The sequence below is a fragment of the Hyaena hyaena genome, unplaced genomic scaffold (assembly GCF_003009895.1).
Source record: "Hyaena hyaena isolate Hyena2069 unplaced genomic scaffold, ASM300989v1 scaffold_347, whole genome shotgun sequence".
NCBI classification, from domain to species: Eukaryota; Metazoa; Chordata; class Mammalia; order Carnivora; family Hyaenidae; genus Hyaena; species Hyaena hyaena.
This window is the reverse complement of record NW_024080979.1, coordinates 900,525-919,648: the sequence shown is the minus strand read 5'-3', so window position 1 is coordinate 919,648 and position 19,124 is coordinate 900,525. Positions and strand designations below refer to the sequence as shown.

At 48.4% G+C, this 19,124-nt stretch overlaps 1 protein-coding gene across 8 annotated transcripts in view; it reads right to left on the bottom strand.

Moving 5' to 3' along the window:
- ATXN7L1 (ataxin 7 like 1) overlaps positions 1-19,124 on the bottom strand; it is a 249,829-nt gene that overhangs the window by 58,516 nt on the left and 172,189 nt on the right. The window contains exon 1 of one of the 8 annotated variants that reach the window (XM_039249796.1): positions 15,213-15,420. The exons of 6 other annotated variants lie outside the window; for them this stretch is intronic. The gene's annotated coding sequence lies outside the window, so the exon portion shown is untranslated. Of the gene's footprint in view, positions 1-4,721; positions 4,783-15,212; positions 15,421-19,124 lie in introns of those variants that run through there. One more of the 8 variants, XM_039249795.1, reaches the window with a different exon arrangement.

The following is a 19,124-nucleotide window of genomic DNA, read 5'->3' as shown; positions in this document are numbered from 1 at the left end:
ATTCTTACAGTACCCTAAAAGAGATATTATTATTTCCATTCTACAGATGAAAAAACTGAGGCTCAGAGACACGAGTTGTTCAAGGTTACAGGGCCTGTGGTCTGATCGCTACCACCTTGAAATCTTGGAAGATGCTGCAGTGGACAGGGAGAGCGTGGAGGAACTCTCAGGACACCCCGTGCCCTCCCGCCCACTGCGTATGGGCACGTCAGCAGGGCACCCCCTCTCCCCCAGCAAAAGGAAAAGAGACACCTGTTAGGTCGCCCTCAGCAACCCCGCACCACAGCCTGTGACCTCAGCCTCAGGGTGTGTTGGGGACCCCAGGACCAAAGAAATGAAAACCCAAATCCTTTAACTTGTTTTGCACATCTACCACAAGAAGTCCAGACCATGGCCTCCGCAGCTGACCACCAGCTTCACCACACACGCCTTAACCATCCAGGTGCGGCTCCAGGGCACACAGCTGCATGGGGGGCTCGCAGACACCGCCTCCCAGCGTTCTGAAAATCCCTGGTAGGTGTAGGGAGCCTGGTGTCTCCACAGTCCTCTCCCTTCCTGCCCGCTGGCCAAATCCACCAGGTTTGCAGACAATTCTGTTTCAGTAAAAATTTGGACCTCCCCCCACCCCGTGCTTATTCACGGAGATATTTTCATACTCACAACATCAATATCCTGTGCTGAAAACGTCAGCCCAGATGCCTCACGAATGGCTGAGCCAGCCACCGACACCCGGTGCGGCTCCCTGTACCAGCCTTAGAAACTTGTCGGGAATTTTCCAATATGGTTTTTAGGGGACCAGTCCCCTCCCAACAGACCTTGAGCACCACCGTCACCTGTGGCTCGCCACAGTTGTGTAAACTCACTCAGGCTTAGGCTAGCACTGGGCTTTCTCATTTGACAGCGTACACTCTCTTTCAGTCCCCACCTCCCAGGGCAGGTACTTGGCAAATCATTAGCTGGGCTCTATTTTATCAATGGATTCTATCTGCATTCATAGCCGCAGTCAGGATGCCTTCCATAAAGGACAACTCTGAATTCTGGGGGGCCTTCTTCTAAGAGAGAACTGGAGCTGGAAGGCGAGGGGCAAGGCAGAGGCCTCGGCATGGGGGAAACCACATAGGAACTGTGCTAGTTGTATCCTGCGGCCACTCAGTGAGGCAGCTGGTCCCCAGTTCACAGCTGTGGACACTGAGGCCGACTGCGTTTAAGAAGCTCTGAAGTCACAAGGCTATTAAGTGGAAGCGTGGGGGCTAGAATCTGAGCTTGTGGTCTCATTTGCCACAATTGTACTTAGACACTAAATATAGTGTCATGGTGGTTAGAGGAGGCATATTGAATCAGCCTTCCTCAGCAGGGGAGGAAATGAAGACACAGCAAAGTCAAGTGACTGTGGCAGGCAGAGCCGTGCCAAGCAGTTCCTATGCCAGCAGTGCTGTGAGCTCCTCTGGAGTGCCTACTCCTCCTCAGGCCAGAGTACCTACCTCTTTAAAAGACTCAGGGCCTGAGTGGCTGGGGAAGAGCTCCTTAAGGCATGGGTGCCTGCCCCCAATTAGCTTATACTAGGTCTTTACCCCCTACGCGCTGTCAGGTAACAGGCACCGTCTGGAGCACTTTGACAAATGCCACTGTGGGCTGGTGGCTTGTGCCAGCTCGGTGCTCAAATCGCTTCAGGCTCCGCGTTGGTTTCTCAGTCATCGGGTCACCCTGTGCCCATTCATTCAGGAAGAGAGACAGCATTCTTGAGTGCCTATGTGTCAGGCACCTTGCAAGTTCCTTTTACCCTTTCCAGCTCTTGTCATCTACCCAGCAGCCTTGCAAAGTGGATGCTGTTTGCCTTCTTGTTATAGATGGGGAAATTAAAACTTAGCAAGATGATGAAATTTGGAAGGAGAGCCCAGGTCTGGCCGGCCCAAGCCAGTGCTCTTCCCATCATGCCACCCTGCTCGGATATCCTCTCCCTGTACACCTTCAGCAACACAGGTTCTGCCACGATTCTTGACAAAGCATTTCCCCAATTTCAGAGCTGGCAGAGACACAACCCTGAACTTGTACAACTTGAGAGTCTCTTCATGTCCCCGCCTAGAAGCATTTCCCCCATACCTGTTCTTTTGTTGGTTATTTATACCTACGAAGGTGCAAATTTCTGGCATCATCCCCTGCTGGGCACGATGCGGGGAGTCCCAGGGACTTTCCAGGGCCCTGAAATATTTCCATCAGCCCTCAGGGATGAGCCCCCAACCCTTACTCAGCACCGAACCTAGTTTGAAGAAAAAAACCACAGCAAATATAGACCTTGGGGGAAAGAAGCACATGTACACACACTGCTGGGGTACTTTCAAGGGATGACATTTCTCCGGAGACCAACCTGGTGATAATAACAAGAACTAAAAAGGAATTCACAGCCTTTGATCTGGTAATCTGATAGTTGTAGTCTGGAAAGTAGACCTCAAGGAAATAATCCCCCGCCCCCAAAAAGTTCAAAGGTATTCTCAGTGACGCTGTTTACAATAGTAAAAAATGTCACAATTGACCTGAATGATCTAAAATAAAACCATTGAAGATGACAGGAAGGAGGGTTATTTCTAGCTAGGGAAAGGTGTACATGAGATGGTATGCCCAAATCCACAAGGAAATTACAAATATCACAAATAATATGCAAATGCTCATCATTACTTTATAAAAACAAATAAACAAAAAGGGACACATATATATGAATACGTGATGTAGACAGATACATGAGAAAAGAAGGGAAGGATGTGGAGTAGACTGCTTAATAGGCTCTGTTTTGTTAAGGTTCTTTAAGTCCACATAAGAAAAAATATAAAACAAGCAAACAGCAACTACAACAGCACTAACACATCCTCAACCAGAGAAGGCAAAGGAGAGAACACAGATACAGAGGTGCAGATAAAAAGGTAGGAAGGGGTAAAAGGTGTTCAAGTCAACATTCATTCATTCATATTTAAAGCATTTCCTTGACACATAACTGTGTGCCAGGCACTGGGATATGACGGTGGAGATAAGATAAGACATTGTCATGGCCAGAGGGTTCCCTCTGCGTGGGACGCACTTTCCAGATCCCAGGCTGGCCACTACTTCGGCACCCTGGGTGGTGGAGGAAGGCCTTCCTCAGAGGCAGGCTGCTGCCTGAAGGGCCTGAGTTTGATTTTGGCTCAGGTCATGATCCAAGAGTCATGGGATCGAGCCCTGCATTGGGCTCCACTCTGAGTGTGTTTGAGATTTTCTCTTTCTCCCTCTCCATCCCCTCCCCTGCTCGTGTGCATGCTCTCTCTAAAATAAAATTAAATTAAAAAAAAAAATCAGGCCTTTGATCATCCTAGCTGTTCCCATGTGCCCAGAGCCAACGTGATAGCAGAGGGGGTGAGAAGGAACCCTCCCCCCTCCGGCTGGTATTAACTTCTCCATTAGAGCGACTGCTTCCCATAAACACCCAACATACCCACCGCACAGGCCACATGGGTTCAAACACAGGAACCGCCGAAGTTTAGATGTAAGCTGGTGGCTTCCAGCTTCAGGATACATTGTTGGATTCTACTTCAAGATGGCACAGCTGACATCCTCCCCACCCTGGGGGCACTAGAGGGACAGGTGAGACAGGCGGCTGGAAGTTGGGCGGAGCAGGAGGCATAGGCTGGTGTGTCTTTGGGGAGAGGATACACAAACAGGGATTTCCAATGTCTAAAGCACCTGAATGGCTGGACCGAAACTTCCCAATACTGTCTTGAGGCAACACCAGGAGCTTTCCCCAAATGCCTTGGGCTAAGCATATAAAAAAAATCCTGTCCATGCCGCAAGCCAGGGAGGGAAGATCCTGAAGCACAAGGCAGAACAAGTGTTTGGGCCGAACCTACATCTCAGAGACCACCTGGTGCTGTGGAGAGCTCTTCACTCTTGGGACAGCAGGGCAAGGGACCCCAAATCTGTACTTTTTAAAAGGTCCTGAGGGGATTCTCATGCTCTGGGCCAGCTTTGGAAGTCACAGGAAGTGCAGACCAAACACCGCTGTCTTTGGAATCAGAGACATCTGGGCTCCAATCCCAGCTCTGTCACTCATTAGCTCTGTGACTAGGCAGATAAAATAACCCCGTGAGCCCCAGTGTCCTTCCCTTTAAACAGGGGGACAGCAATGTCCACATTATTGGGTTATGAGGGGGCAGGTGCTCCCCTAGTACACTGAAGCCCCCTATCTGCACAACATCACATGTCATCACCGGTTTACCGGCCTGGGCATCCTATCATTGGACGCACCTCGAGGGCAGGTGTCTTATTTATTCACTCTTGTCCCTGGCATTTAGCCCTGGGTCTCTCCCTAACAGGCACCCGCTGTGTTCAGGGTTGAAGAAATGAGTGTTGTGAGGCTTGGTGGCAACACAGAGGGCAGTTACCACAGCACCAACTCACTTATTAGAAGTTCCCCACATACATGAAAATGTAGATTTCTTAAAAAATGCAAGTAGTGGTTTTACTAAGTGGGTAGTTCTCTGCCTTCTCCCTGCCCCTGAATTAAACCATTCCATTTACAAGAATCCTACAGGAGCACACTGTTCAAAATACAGGGGCTGAGAGAGGAGAGGCCACGACTGCTTGGTTTCTATCTGTCCTGACTTCCAATTTCGAGTGCAGGGCCACAGCCTCCCACAATAGAAGGTGCAAAGCCTCCACTCCCTGCTAAGTTCACAGCGTCACTCAGAACCACTCACCCCACAGGCTGTCGGGGTCCCACAGCAGCCACTAATAACGGAACCATTTCTGTTCTCCTTGGAGTGGCAGTTGGCAGTGGCAAACAGGAAGTTGTCTTGAAATAGGGTGTGGCTGTACCCTGTCAATATGTGAGTACAGAGACACAATTTTTCCCCCTTTCTCCCCAGCCCCCTTCTGTTTCCCTCTGCCTCCTTCTTTAGGAGCTAAAGGTCTGAATTATTTCGGGGAAAACAAAGACTTTTCCATGATTTAAGATCAACCATCACCACCGTACAAACAAAAATCTAGGGCAGAGAGGAGTCAAACATATAGGGAAGAGTCTGTTTTCCTACCGTCAGTCACTCACTTGGGGCACTGAGTTGGGAACTGTGGGCGTGAGCGTGTGCAGGCGCCCCCCCCCCCCCCCGATTTCTCCGTGGGCACACAGGAAACAAAACCCGAGCTAGAAACCAGGCCAGGTACCGTGCCAATCACCTGAGTGAGCCAGCCAGTCTGCCCTGCAGGGGTGTGTGTGTGGGGGGGTGCCAGCCACCGACCTTCACCCAGGGCCCACCATGTGCACACACAGGACCGAGGACCACCCGCAAGTAGGAAACAAGGAAAATCACAGGTCACGAGTGTCAAGCAATTTTAGAAGTTTGAGCACAAGAGACCTGAAATATTTCTCAACGCAAATCACAACATAACAAGGACAGAAATAATTGCTGAGTAGATATGCGCATAAAGTGTCGTTGGTGCTGCACATAAATGCAGAGAAGTGGGGAGGGGGGCAACGGGCTGGTGAGGTTCCCGGCGCTAGGAGAGGTATGTGCTACAAAAATTTCCACTGCGCTCCTACCAGGGCTGCGAGGCTTACGCCTGCAGAAGGGCTGTCCAAAATAGACTGGTCCCCAACCCAGCCTCCTACTCCTGACCTCTTTCTGAGGTGGCTCCTCTCCCCACTGCACGCCTCAGCCCTGTCTCGGCTCCGGCGCCAGCCCACAGCCCCACAGTGCTGTCTACGCTACACCTCGAGTTTGCTAAATGGATGGTGGGTTGACAGCACGCTCCGTCAGCCAGGTTCTCTCTTCCGTGACCTGGGCCCAGCCCCACGCCATCCAGTGTGGCCAACGTGCCCTGCGCTCACACTTACACATCCCGGGAGACAGCCTTGCCGTTTGGGTAAGGAGGCTGAGCCAGTGACACGCTGGGCAACGCGACTCGTGGGAGCCGTTTCCTGGCTCCTGGCTGAGGGCCCTGGCCAGTCAGAACGCACCACTTCCCCTTTAAGAGAGCACGCCCAGATGCGATTAGGGAAAGGCAGAAAGAAAAGCCCGGAACAGTCAGGGCTGTATCCTGAATTTGGCAGATGAACTTGGGTTTTCCTGAACTGCACACACACGAGGTGTGGTCAGACGCAGTGGACTCCTCCGAGGCTGATTTGAGCAGAGTCCGGGTTTAGGAAGGGCTGGGGGGTCTTGCTGCAGTCCCCGGGCTCGATGGCCACATGCTCCTGGAGCCCCTGTCCCCTTGGGCCTGGCCCAGCCACGTGCAGGAGCTCAGGCCTCTCGGCTCCTCCTTCCCCCTGGGCCCATCCGGCCAGATGGGCAGAGTCCACAGCAATGCCTGGCCCTCTGCTTTGGAGAGACAGCATTATAAAGGTTGAACTCTTGTGGGACATTTTAACTCCTAATCCTAGCAGGGAGTTTTCATTCATTTGGGATATTTATAAAGTTGATTCCTTGGGGTGCCTGGGTGGCTCAGTCAGTTAAGTGGCCAACTTCGGCTCAGGTCATAATCTTGCAGTCTGTGAGTTCTAGTCCCGTGTCAGGCTCTGTGCTGCCAGGCAGAGCCTGGAGCCTACTTCCAATTTTGTGTCTCCCTCTCTCTCTCTGCTCCTCCCCTGCTTGCTGTCTGTCTGTCTCTCTCTCAAAAATAAAAAACAGTAAACAATTTTTAGAAAGTTGATCCCTTGATTTTGGCAAGGAGATTGGGAGAGAAGGATGGTTCCCGAAAATACCCCAATGGTTCACAAAAGGCCACATGGTGTATTTCATAGGAAATATCCAGAGTAGGTAAATTCATACAGACAGAAAGCAGGTCAGTGATTGCCAGGGGCTGGGGAAGAAGGCAGTGAGGAATGATGGCTTAACGGTTATAAGGTCTCTTTTGGGGTTGATGAAAATGTTTTAAAACTAGGTGGAGGTGATAATTACCCAGCGCTGGGAATGGACTCAGTGCCACTGAGTTGTATGCTTTCAAATGATTAATTTTGTGGAGTGCCTGGGTGGCTCAGTCAGTTCAGCACCCTACTCTCCGTTTCGGCTCGGGTCATGATCTCACTGTTGCTGGGCTCAAGGCCTGCGTCGGGCTCTGCACTGAGCATGGAGCCTGCTTGGGATTCTGTCTCTACTTCTCCTTCTGCTCCTCCTCAATTCATGCTCTCTCTTTCCCAAAATTAAGAAGTAAAACATATAAAATGATTAATTTTGTTATGGGAATTTCACCTCAATAAAAAAAATAAAATAAACCCAACCTAGTGGCAGAGTGGGTTTTGGGCAACTTCATCTTCTACTGAGATCTCTCCCATGTTTCATCCAACATTTCTTTGCAAAACTTGGCTACTACCTGATAAACCTTAAGTCAGTCCTGCCTAAGGAATATATGCTGTCTACTAAGGAAAAATGAAAACAGACTTTTAAGAGACAAAAAAAAAAAGCCTTACGAGGGTCAGAGATATGGCTTTTATGGAGAACTTCAGACCGTGGGGAGATGGAATCATCTCAAGCCACACCACATATGCTGGGCAGGGCCTACCTGTCTTTATAAAACCATCCCATCGTGGGACCATCTCTTTGGAAACTGAAGAGCATTAGAAAGAGGGAGACGGAGTCTCCCTGAAAGAATAATTCAAGAGAACATGACTTTGGGCTTCTGGGTTCTTGGCTTCCTTTCCCCTCCTGTAAAGAGTTTCTTCCCAGAATGAAGGAGAATTAATCCATTTCTGACTGGGAGGCGGCCGTGCTGGATGACAAAGTAGCACTGGTTTCCACAGTTCCATTTCTTTGGAAGGGGTCTGGGAGGAATGAGGGGCGTGACCCGACCACCTGCTGGAGCCAGCTTTACTGGAGGGAGCATCAAGTCCCCCTTTCCCCATCACTTGCAGCTTTGGCTGGGGACAGTCTGCTTGTGAGCCTTATCCTCCAGACCCGAGGCCAGTGGGTCGAGGGCTCATGGGTACACTTACCCTGCTCAGGGGACTGTCAGGAGGAGGCCGCCTGGATGTTGCAATGTTGCACGGATGAAAGGGCAGGCTCCATGGCCCACGAGACACAGTCATTCCAGAGACTAATGTCAACAGCTTTCCTGGTCTCTACTGAGCTCCAGGATGACCTGGAGGACAGAGATGTGAACAGCTTCCATGGGCCAACCCCAGAGCCCTTGGATCCTTCTGGAGCACCTTTCCCTGCCCCTTTCACCCTGTTCTCTCCTGTCACCTCAGGTTCCCAGTAATAAGTTGGTGGATGAAATTCTCAGCAAACAGGTGGTTTAAGATAAAAAGATGCAATATTTTACTATTGTTCTACCATCTGAGGAATAGGAAATTTAGAACTAAGATTCTAAATACAGAAACAGGCAGGTTCAACCCAGTTAAAAAATGGACAAAAGACTTGAACATTTCTTCAAAGAAGGTATACATGATGAAACAAGCACATGAAGAGACGCTCAACATTGTTAGTTATTAGGGAACAAATCACAACCATAATGAGCTACAACTCCACACCCACTAGACTGGCTATGTATAGAAAAATAACCCAAAACAACCAAAAACATAAAATAACAAGTGTTGGCAAGGATGTGGAGAAACTGGAACCGTTAGGCATTATCAGTGGGAATGTAAAATGGCACAGCCTCTATGGGAAACAGTATGGTAGTGCCTTAAAAAATTAAACATAGAATTACCATACAATCCACAATTCTATTCCTAAGGTAAATACCCCAAAAGAACTGAAAACACGTTCTCAAATCCTTATATACAAATGTTCATAGCATCACTATAAACAATCTGCTTCAGGATAACTCAAGAGTTTCCTTAAAAACCCTTCTTGGGGGGTGCCTGGGTGGCTCAGTTGGTTGGGTGACCGACTCTTGACTTTGGCTCAGGTCATGATCTCATGGTTCATGAAATCAACATGGGGCCTGCTTGGGATTTTCTCTCTCCCATTCTCTCTGCCTCTCTTTCTCTCTCTCAAAATATGCAAATACTTAAAAAACAAACAAAGCCTTTCTTGGTATCACTTAAAGCAGGTAATTTTTTAAGTTACAGTAGTTAAGCTGGCCAGTAGGAATCAGCTCACAGGCACTCCAAGATAGTAGTTCTCAAACAAGGCCAACTCAGGTCTATGAAGAAGTGTGATTGTTTTAAACAATGTCACACACACACACATCCCAGGTACTGAGGAACAGTCCCCTTTGCCAGCCCCTTATCTCTGATATAACTGTCATTTCCTTCAGAGAGATCACCATTCCCGTGATGGAATCATCATCACTACCAAAGGCACCCAGGTCTTAGACCTTGAGTTTGGGACAGAGTAACAGACTCCCAACAGGCCACAAGAAGCCCCACACTCCCCTAATCCCTGCAGGCCCATTTCTGGGGTTGTTGTGGCCTCCTCAGATTCTGGCCATGGGGCCACCCAGTCTTGCTTTTCCCCTGCAGGTCCCAGTGCCAATAGGACTGTCCAGGCATGCACCAGGTGAGGCAGCACGGTGGTTGCATGGCTGTTGGAGTGTCCTCCCCTTACTCGAGTTGCTTTGCAATGCCCACACGAATCCCTTTTCTTCTCTATAAGAGTCATCTTGAACCAGTCTTATTTCCCTTGTGTGGGACATCTTGCCAAATATTTGCTCCTTGAAATCTTTCTCCAGGCTAAACACCCGAACGTCTTTTTAAACCCTCACATAACATCATTTTCACTATTCTTTTCCCTGTGTCCTCTTTGGCTCTACTGTCTGTCCTTCATAGACTGTGGAACTCGGGTGAGAGAACATTACAGATGGGGTCTGAGCAGCTCCTGGCTGTCTATCCTGGACATTGTCCTCCTAGTAATGTAGCCAGAGATCCAACCTAGATTTTTTTTTATTTATTTATTTTGAGCGAGATAGAGAGAATGAGAGTGTATGAATAAAGAAGGGGCAAAGAGATAGGAAGAGATAAGAGAATCCCAAGGATTCTGACACTGACAGTGCAAAGCCCAATGCAGAGCTTAATCTCATGAACTGTGAGATCATGACCTGGGCCGAAATCAAGAGTCAAATCCTCAACAGACTGAGCCACCCAGATGTCTCGCCCCCAGTCTAGATTTTTTATTTTTGATAATTGTATCACCCCTAAGTCTTATTTCGCACATTTTTCTGCCAAGCCGCAGATCCAGAGGTGTCCTTTAAAAGTGTCATCTGGTTGGATTTAGTCTACTGCTCTACCCGTTAATGTATCCATTCACCTGCCCAAATCTGGCACCTGAAAACTTGATAGGTCTGCCACCAATACCATTCTTCTTCCAAACGCTTGCTTACAATGTGGAAAAAGACACAGCCAAGGGTGCAAGTTGATACATGCCCCAGCATGACAGTGACCTGTGAACAGCGCTCTTGACCATTCAGGGCAGGTGTGTGTCACTGAGCCCACACTTCTTCATCTTCCCTAGTAAGGATCTCAGGGACAACCGGTAAGTGGGGCTAACAATAGCCGTCTCCTTACCAGCAGTGGTAAAGCTTAAGCGTAAAGGTCTTAGAGCAATGCGTTACACTCAGTGAGCAATCAAATGTGGATTTTATAACTGACAAGACACAGTTTAAAAAAAAAACCACACGCCTGGTTTTCCAATTTGCAAACTACCTCCTTACTGGCAACCAAATATGGACAGTAGGTAGCTGAAATCAATAGAAGGAGCACCGGCGTCCAGGAGCTGAAGTCTCAAACCCGGGCTCTCCTTCCAGAATTTTCATGCTCTGGGGTTAACAATATCTGCCCCTCCAGGGCTATAAGGAGGAGCCAATGAGATCAGGCATGTAAAAGAGGTTTAAAAGTTGAGTCAGGCTAGGTGAACATAAAAGAACAGTTTTATGATTATTACCGTTATAAATAACCCAGATCCCACCTCCGCTGGCAGTCGGGCTGCCAGAGGCAGGCCTGTCAGCACGGAGCAGCTGATTCCTGACCTCCTCTCCCAGCAGCTATCACCTTCTCTTTTGTCTCAGACCAAAATTGAGGCTGGCTCATGAAGGGCAATGGATCCTTCCACTAGCTTCCAGGAACACACTGTCTCTCCATGGTCCCCTCATGGAGACCAGAACCTGAGTCACCTGCAGCAGGAACCCAGCAGGTGCAGAAAGGCTGGGATCCCTGTGGCTTGGCCACAACTCATCCTTGGGCTTCCATCCTGAATGGCAGTTTTTAAGAACACCAGGCTTCAGTGTCTGCCATTCTCAAGATGGGCTCCTAGAAACCTTGCCCTGGTCTTGGCTGAGGGTGGTTGCTTCCTTGGGGAACAAACATTCTTTACTAGAAAAGATCTTGGGGGAAAATTCTTGCAAATGGCTATCAGAGGCCAACCTGCTGGCCCCTAGCATCTCTGGGTTAAAGATGTACTATATAGGACATATAGCAAAGAAGAAGGGAGGGAGATCAATGGCTAAAAGAGCAGCTGTTGAAATGGGAGATAACTGACTAATTTCTCCTCTCTTAGTCCAGGGAAGGCTGGTTTCCCAGCTTCTAGAGGGAATGAACACTGAGGGCAGATTTAAATATATATACATAGTTGTTGGCAGGACACGGAGAAGATCATGCCAGTGAATCTATTCACAGATCAGGGAGTTTGCCCAGAAAGGCACCAGGAGGAAGAGGCCCAGAAGGGAAGGTAACACTTTCCATCAGATGACTTCTGGGGCCCCCTGGTCTGCGAGCTACCTTTGTTCAACCCACCCCTCCAACAGCCTTCCTCAAGACGGTGGGCTGCTGAAGTCATCTAAAAATCATCACAGGACACGTGAAAGCTAACTCGGACTTTTCACAGCCACTGGTGACTTTATCTTGTGACTTGGAACATACTTTGTCTTTTTCTCGTTGTGCTCCCTTTGACTATGAACCCGCACAGAAAGATGGTGCCTGATTCCATACACTCTCAAGTGCAGAAACAAGTCACAGATGAACCTCTACATCATGGCAGTTCCAACGCTGCTAATGAATGGGGCTGAGGTGGGAACATGCTTAGTTGTCTGGCTGAATTATGTTGCCCGCAAATTCATACACTTAAGTCCCAATTGCCAATATGTCAGAATGTAACTGTCTTGCAGATAAGGCCTTTAAAGAGGTGATTAAGTTCAAATGAGGTCCAGTGAGGGTGGGCCCTGATCCAATACGACTAGAGTCCTTTCATAAGAAGAGGAAGAGACACTTGGTGCGTGCATGCACGGGGTAGGGGTGGGGGGGAACAACCTGATGAGGGGACAGCAAGAAGACTGCCATCTATAAGCTAAGAAGGGAGGCCTCAGGAGAAAACCCAACATGGCTGGCACCTTGATCTTAGGACTTCTAACCTCCACGGCTGTGAGAAGTTAAATTTCTGTTGTTCAAGCCTCCCAGTCTGTCGTATTTTGTTATGACAGCCCTAGCAAATTAATACAGTTGATTTACCTAAAAGCCCTTCCTGTTCACCAGATTGGAGAGAAAAAGTATCGTAAGGAGGACAGGGGAAAAGGGACTCCTAACCTCTGACATGCTGTAGATCAAATATATCTCCCTCCTTAGTATGGGATGTGCCACTTCGATGGCAAACTGTAGCAAGGTCAAAGTGGGGGGTAACCTACTGCTCCATGACAACTGGCAAATTCTGCCTGCCTTGGTGGCCTAAGGCTGAGGTAGTCAACAGGTGCACAAGGGGCTGGTCTGAAACGGGGTGACTACGCCACAGCCGAGGAGTAACCAACTCCTTCCACTGGCTTACTTTCTTGTTTGGCCTCTTACTTTTGGGGGTTCTGCATAATCTATATGTTATTGCCCTTGTTCCAGAAAAGCTTAAAACCTTGGGGATGAGTGGGCTAACAGCAGAGTGAGGTAGCCACCAGAGTGTGGAGAGCCACCAAACTCTCACAGGTTTGACAAACCAACTCAGACCAGCTGGCCCAATGCTGCCCACCCAGTATCCAAGTTTCACCTGGGTGCCTTGGCCCTCCGGCAGACTCCAGGCCCCTGCCACCCCTGGACTTCCTGCTGAGTGTGGGGCCCAGCAGAACCACTCCCTGGAGGCCAGGAGAGAAGATGGATCCACAAACGCTAACTACTGCTAAGGGTCCCAGACGCAGATCAATTATCAATCCAACCACAGCTCTCTCCAGACTGGCAGACGGAACCAAAGCAAGGAAGGAGGGTGGGTGTTGGAAAGGTGTTGGGGGCAGATGTCTGGAGGGCCTGGGAGGGGCGACACAGTCAAGAGGGCTGGCAAGTTAACTGTGCCTTTATTTTCTCCAGGATCCCAAGGTGGGCGGGTCTGGCTAATTCAAATGCAAAAACCCAAGGGCAGGATGATCGGAAACCTTTCTGTAATCACTGCCATCCTGCTTCAACACTATCATAAAGGTCGGCAGGTTCGATTCATGTCTCTTTAGTCACTCTGGCCATTAGCTTTTTTACACAGCGGAGCAGGAGCCCCCATAATCATCACCACTAGCTGACATGCACACAAACCAACACACACCTCAAGCCCAGGGCCTTCAAACGGCGAGCGTCAAATCCTAGCTCGGCCTTAATACAGGAGAAGGTAAGTGTTGTAGGGGCCACATCCTTGGGGGCAGATTAGAATCACATTAGAACAAAAGGTCTCCTAACATCTGCAATGCAGCTCACAGGTTTGGATGGGGCAGCGAGTAGGTGAAGGTCTGATGGATAAACATCTGGACCTGAGTGCCAGCTCTCCAGCCCCGCTGTGCAAGCCTTTTAATGCTGGGACCAAAGGGCTTAACTTGTCCTTCCCCAGCGCGGCGGGGCTACCGTGAGGAAGCAGAGGGCACACTCCAAACTGAAAGACCAAGAATAAGACCGCCTCATGGTCATTGCCTGCAAGGTTAGAGGAGGCCAAAAACCCAACCAAACTAAACCAAAACCAAAACACCACCAAAAAAGAACCTACTCTCCTACACATGAGAGAAACTTGGAGGAGAAAAAGAAATCGGCTCTTGGCAGCACCTAGCAGTTACGACGACGTCACTTTTACTACCTTGGAAATTTCCGTCTCAGCCATCCATTTTCATTTGCGGGTGTGAGTCGGTGATGGTGGGGGGGCGGTGAGAGGAGATGTGGACCTCTCTGTGAGGGACCCAAGGACCCTGATCAGCGCGGACTCCCCACTTAGAAGGCCTTTCACGCCGCCCAAATGATGTTTACCGTTTTCTCCCTCCTTTTTCGATTTGTTTGGTTTAAAATATTTAACCCGAGGCACAATGAAGTGTCTCAATTACGGCGTTCTCCTGGACCATTAGACTGGGGACTGTGCACTCATTATGCTGATGAACGTGCTACTTACCCATGCAAATTCCGAGGGCAGTCGACACAGAGAGGGGAGGTGCTCACGGAATGCTATCAAGGGGTGATTTAATCACACAGCCATTTAGTGGGCAAAGCAGAGCAATTTTTAGCCAACTGTTGTAGTAAATATTATGGGAAACCATTTCATAGAGTGCTCATCTTGGTGTAGTGGTTTCGAACATGCCCAGATTTCCTTCCCATTCATACACACACACCCACCCCCCCAAAGGTGCTATCAGAAGGTGCTACCCCCAGGCTAGAAGATCAAACCGATAATGCAGTAGCCATAATGCCATCGTGCAGTCGATGACTTTTTTTTTTCATGTTATATACAGCTGAGTATCACTGTCATTTAGATGAGAGCAAACTTGAATGGCCACTAACTTCCCGGCGGCTGTCCTTCCTCTGCCCCTCCCCCAGGCTCTCAGTGGGTCCCGCCAACCGGCTTCTGGGTAGGCTGCTGCGGTGGCCATCAGACACAGCTCCCGCGGGTGGTACAAAACAACCCCCTACAAACCCACTTCGGACATTTGAAACAATACCCAATCCCTGCATCCACCCTCCCAGAGCGCCCCAGAGGAAATGGCATCACGACTTTCGTTTTGCTCCATTTCTGACCGACTAAAAGGAAAACAGCACGTCCTAAGGCAATCAGCAGGGTATCTGATGTCAGTGGCTTGGAGTGGAGGCTCCGGAATGTTATCAAGTGACCTCGAGGAGAAATTAATTTTCAAGAGCTAAAATAACCTTCGGCTACACACGCCCAGTTGCCCTCCCTCACTGTAGAAACGGATTTCACTTTCCACAGTTAGAACAGAAAACTCTCATGCATCCCCGTTTCTTCAAAAAAGTCTATAAATAACCCAGGATCAGCAAAATTATGCAAAACATCCTGCTAGCAGAAGAAATGTAAACTAAAACCACTTACAGAGAGACTCAGGCTGCCAACTTAATCTGATTCTACGTCGACTGTAAACATGTTGTACTTTTGGAACCTGAAGAGATCCAGATTAGCACGGATGCCATCACAAAAAAAGAGGAAAAAAAAAAAAAGAAAAAAAAAAACAACAACAAAACAAACCCAACAGCGAAACAACAAAAGCCCAACCCCGAAACGAAGCAACGTGATTCGGTGTTCTGCACAGTCCAGGACCGGGCTGACCAGCGGCAGCAGTCCCCGCGGTCGGAGCTTGCACACGCCAACTGTTTTGACTACAGGCACTTGTTAAACACAGAGTTTCAGGTCCTACCAGTTGGACACCAGAAGTTCATAGAACTGACCCGGTGCCAAGAACAACAAGCACAGAAAGCGAAACGGCTGCCTCGTGCGCCGTGTTTTTGTTAACTGTTTATGCAGGCTCCCAAGCAATGGGGTAACAATTAAGAATAAGACAGAACTTCAATAACAAAAGCAAAAGATTACCACCTTGAAGGAAATGTAGATGTTGGCAGATAAAGGACAGACGTCAACCTAGTTTATTGGTGGGGTGGGTGGGGGTTTTCGGAGAGAATCGGTGGGGGAGGGGGAGGGGCAGGTGTCACATGACAAACTGCAGTTAGCAGGCAGAAGGAACCGAGTGCTTCCTTGAAGCATCTTTGACTTAGAGATTGACTTCGGAGATTTTGCAAAAGCTGAGGCCTTGGTGCACATCTGGGGGTGACTGCAGGAGCACCGGAATTCAGAAGTTGGCAAATCCCATGGGAGAAGAAAAAAAGGGCGTGCTGAATGGAGATTTCAGGACACAGGAAAGGGACTTCCAAGTTCCCTGCTCCGTGCAGTGAGTGAGATCACTGAGCCACACAGGAAGCAAATGGAGAGGGCAGAGCCCCCAGGCTGTTTCTTGACCTGGTTCTGGGAAAGGTTTCCCTGTCCCCTTGGAGTTTAGGGTTGATTGGGTCAATCTTTCTCCATCAGGACTGCAACCTGTGTTCTTTTGGTGACAGTGAATAAAGCATTTTCATCGGACAACATAAAAAGGAATGCTTAAATCACTTATTTAGCAAGGTTTTCCATTTCTTTCCCGGAATGCATTAAGCATGATCTCATTTTAGGACCATCAACCAGATAAAATTTTAGAGTTATCTGAGGATTTGAGAGAACTGAATTCCAAGAGAACTGAGGTGTAGATGTAAGAGTGAGAAATTTTATGTTACTTTGACTTTATTTAAGTTAAAATTCATTAAGTAATCTCTACACCCAACTTGGGGCTTGAACTCACAACCCCGAGATCAAGAGTCACATGCTCTTCCGACTGAGCCAGCCAGGTGCCCCAGAGTGAAATATTTTAAATCACTGAGTGGGCTCAAGCCCTCCTCCCATTATCTATCTATCTATCTATCTATCTATCTATCTATCTATCTACCTATCTATCTATCTATGATACCTGTCTAACTCTCTTTCAAAGGAGATTTCAAAATGCAGCAAGCAAGCCTAACTAAGTGAGTCTCTTTTTAAAATGGGGTCAGGAGGCCATAAGGGAGGAGGAATTTATGCATGAATTTCTCACAGGAACCATGAACTTTTTAAAAACCTTTCAGCCAGCTGCAAGCCCTAGCTGGGACTTAACTTCCTCCTCATCATGGCACCTGAATCATCCTCACTCATCATTTCAAAAAGAGCCCTTGCAATGAACGAGTTTCCATCCCTTATTTACATATGAACCCAACCAATCCCAGTTAACCTAGTTTCCATCCCTGTTTTGCATAGAGGATCTGAATGAGAACTCTGCTCACATCCTTGACTATACAGCCCTGCCCTTTCTTTGTCTCCCTCAGAACGCGGTCCAGGTTTCTACCTGGATCTGTGTCTCTTCAACTGCAATTCTAATTGCCCAAGTAAATGCCTGTTTGCTGAAATTTTCAGGGAATTCTTTCTTGGTCTATACTATCTATCGTCTGTCTTTGATTTTAAGAATAAAATGTTGCCACTTCCCCACTCCAGAGGTTTAGAGAAAAGTAGTAAGTAGTAACAGGTTGCTTGTAAAAGCTACTGTAACCTTGGGCCATATTCATATTTATACTGGAGAGTAAGTGTTGTTTCTCCAGTTGAGGGTCACGGGTATAATGGCGGTGGACATGAACGCACATGGTAGCTCCCACTTTCCTACCAAAAGAAACCACATTTTATTACGAACTATATATAGACAGGGTTTCTCTGGGATCTGAAATGGAGCCCCCCTGGAGTGAAACTCAGATCAAGAGAGAAGAGCAAAGGTAATGTAAAGCATGCTGGACAAAGGAAGGAGGTGGGGAGGAAGAAGGCTGAGGTGGGGGGTGGGGTTGGGGGAAGGGCGACCACCAGAGAGATGGATCAGGTGGGGCGAAGTGAGTCTCAAACCAGCCCTGGCCTCTGGGTTGGCAATGGACTCCACAAAGTGACACCAGCACGTATCTGAGCCGTGCCCTTCATGTAGAACCCCATGGTTTACATGCATATTATATTATTTGATCCTCAGAAAACACCATGAATGGGCAGAAAACACCTGAGGCTTCAAGAGGTCTTGGTCTCAGTCTCATACATGAAAGACTCATGCTGGTGTGGTGTTTTATATTCACAAAGCACGTTCAAAGTGGTGGGCTTTATTACTCCCATTTTCAGACAACTACACTGAGATTCTGGAGAGGCTACAAACCACGTCCGAGGCTACAATGCAAATTATAAACAATGCTGGATCTCCTAATTCCTAATCTGGCCTTTCTTGCTTGCCTCTATCATGCTTCCAGAACACATAATGATCGAACTAAAAAGTCCACAAAAGTGGTTGTATTAGAAAAGTGCATCATCTCACTAGATTTCCCCAGAACTCCCTGTCTTCGTGGTTTTTCTGTAGCAGGTTCAGATTGCAAGTGTTAAACACAGGGGGTTTCCTTCCACACCTGGGAGCTCAGACATCTCTACTCCAGAGCTCCTATTTCAATGGGAAGGAACCACCTCCACCCCGTCCCTCTTTGATTTGATTAGTTCCCCTGCGTGCTAACTCCTGGCTCTTCACCTAATCCTGGTCTGGGGAGAAGACCAAGTGGAGTGTCCCAGCAGGCTTGCCAAGCTGTGCATCATGTCATGTACATTTCCCAGGTGTGCTGTCTCATGTAGGCGGGATGTGGCTTAGCACATGCTTTGGTGGATGTCTTCTTCAACGCTGTGTTTCAGAGTTATGCTTCTGCTGAGTTCTTTTGTAGCAGAGACCACGGAAAATACTGGACCAAATGAAGGCTCCTGCTGTCCTGTCCCTTGTGTATGCCATGTGGGCACACTCACAGCTTGATAGAAAATGGTATTACTATTGCGTGACACACTGTGAGCTACTTCACTGCAGGTTTTAGGCACTTCCTCCGAGGGAACGTGGTAATGAGTGCCTGCAGATGGCCACAGGGTTTGTAAGGGTGAATGAGGACATTTGTCGGGAACCCAAGTGCTCAGAGCCATGACCAGAGATGTCGAATGGGGAGGGCAGGAGGGGTGACAGGCATGAGATGAAGATTACAAAGTTCTCAAGTGTTCTGTCACTGCCTTATGAATCTACCTCTCTCCTTTCTTCCTCCCTGAAAACACAACACAACAAAACACAGAACCAAAGGCCAGAGAAGCTGGGTGTCAAGGTGGACTTTATGTTCAAAGTGCCTAAAGCAGCCTAGATGGTAAGGACCAATCAAAGGCACAAGCTCCTGGTGACTGGAGAGGCTCTGTGGTTGGAGGAATGACAGGTGGCCCCTCTCACTGGTTTATTTGAGGTTGTTTTGGCGACCACATGACATTTGCATCCATGCTGCCTGAAAAGAATACGGGGACTCAGTAAATGAGGACAGTCTCAGCAGGAAAACTCGTTTGCTTACAAGATAC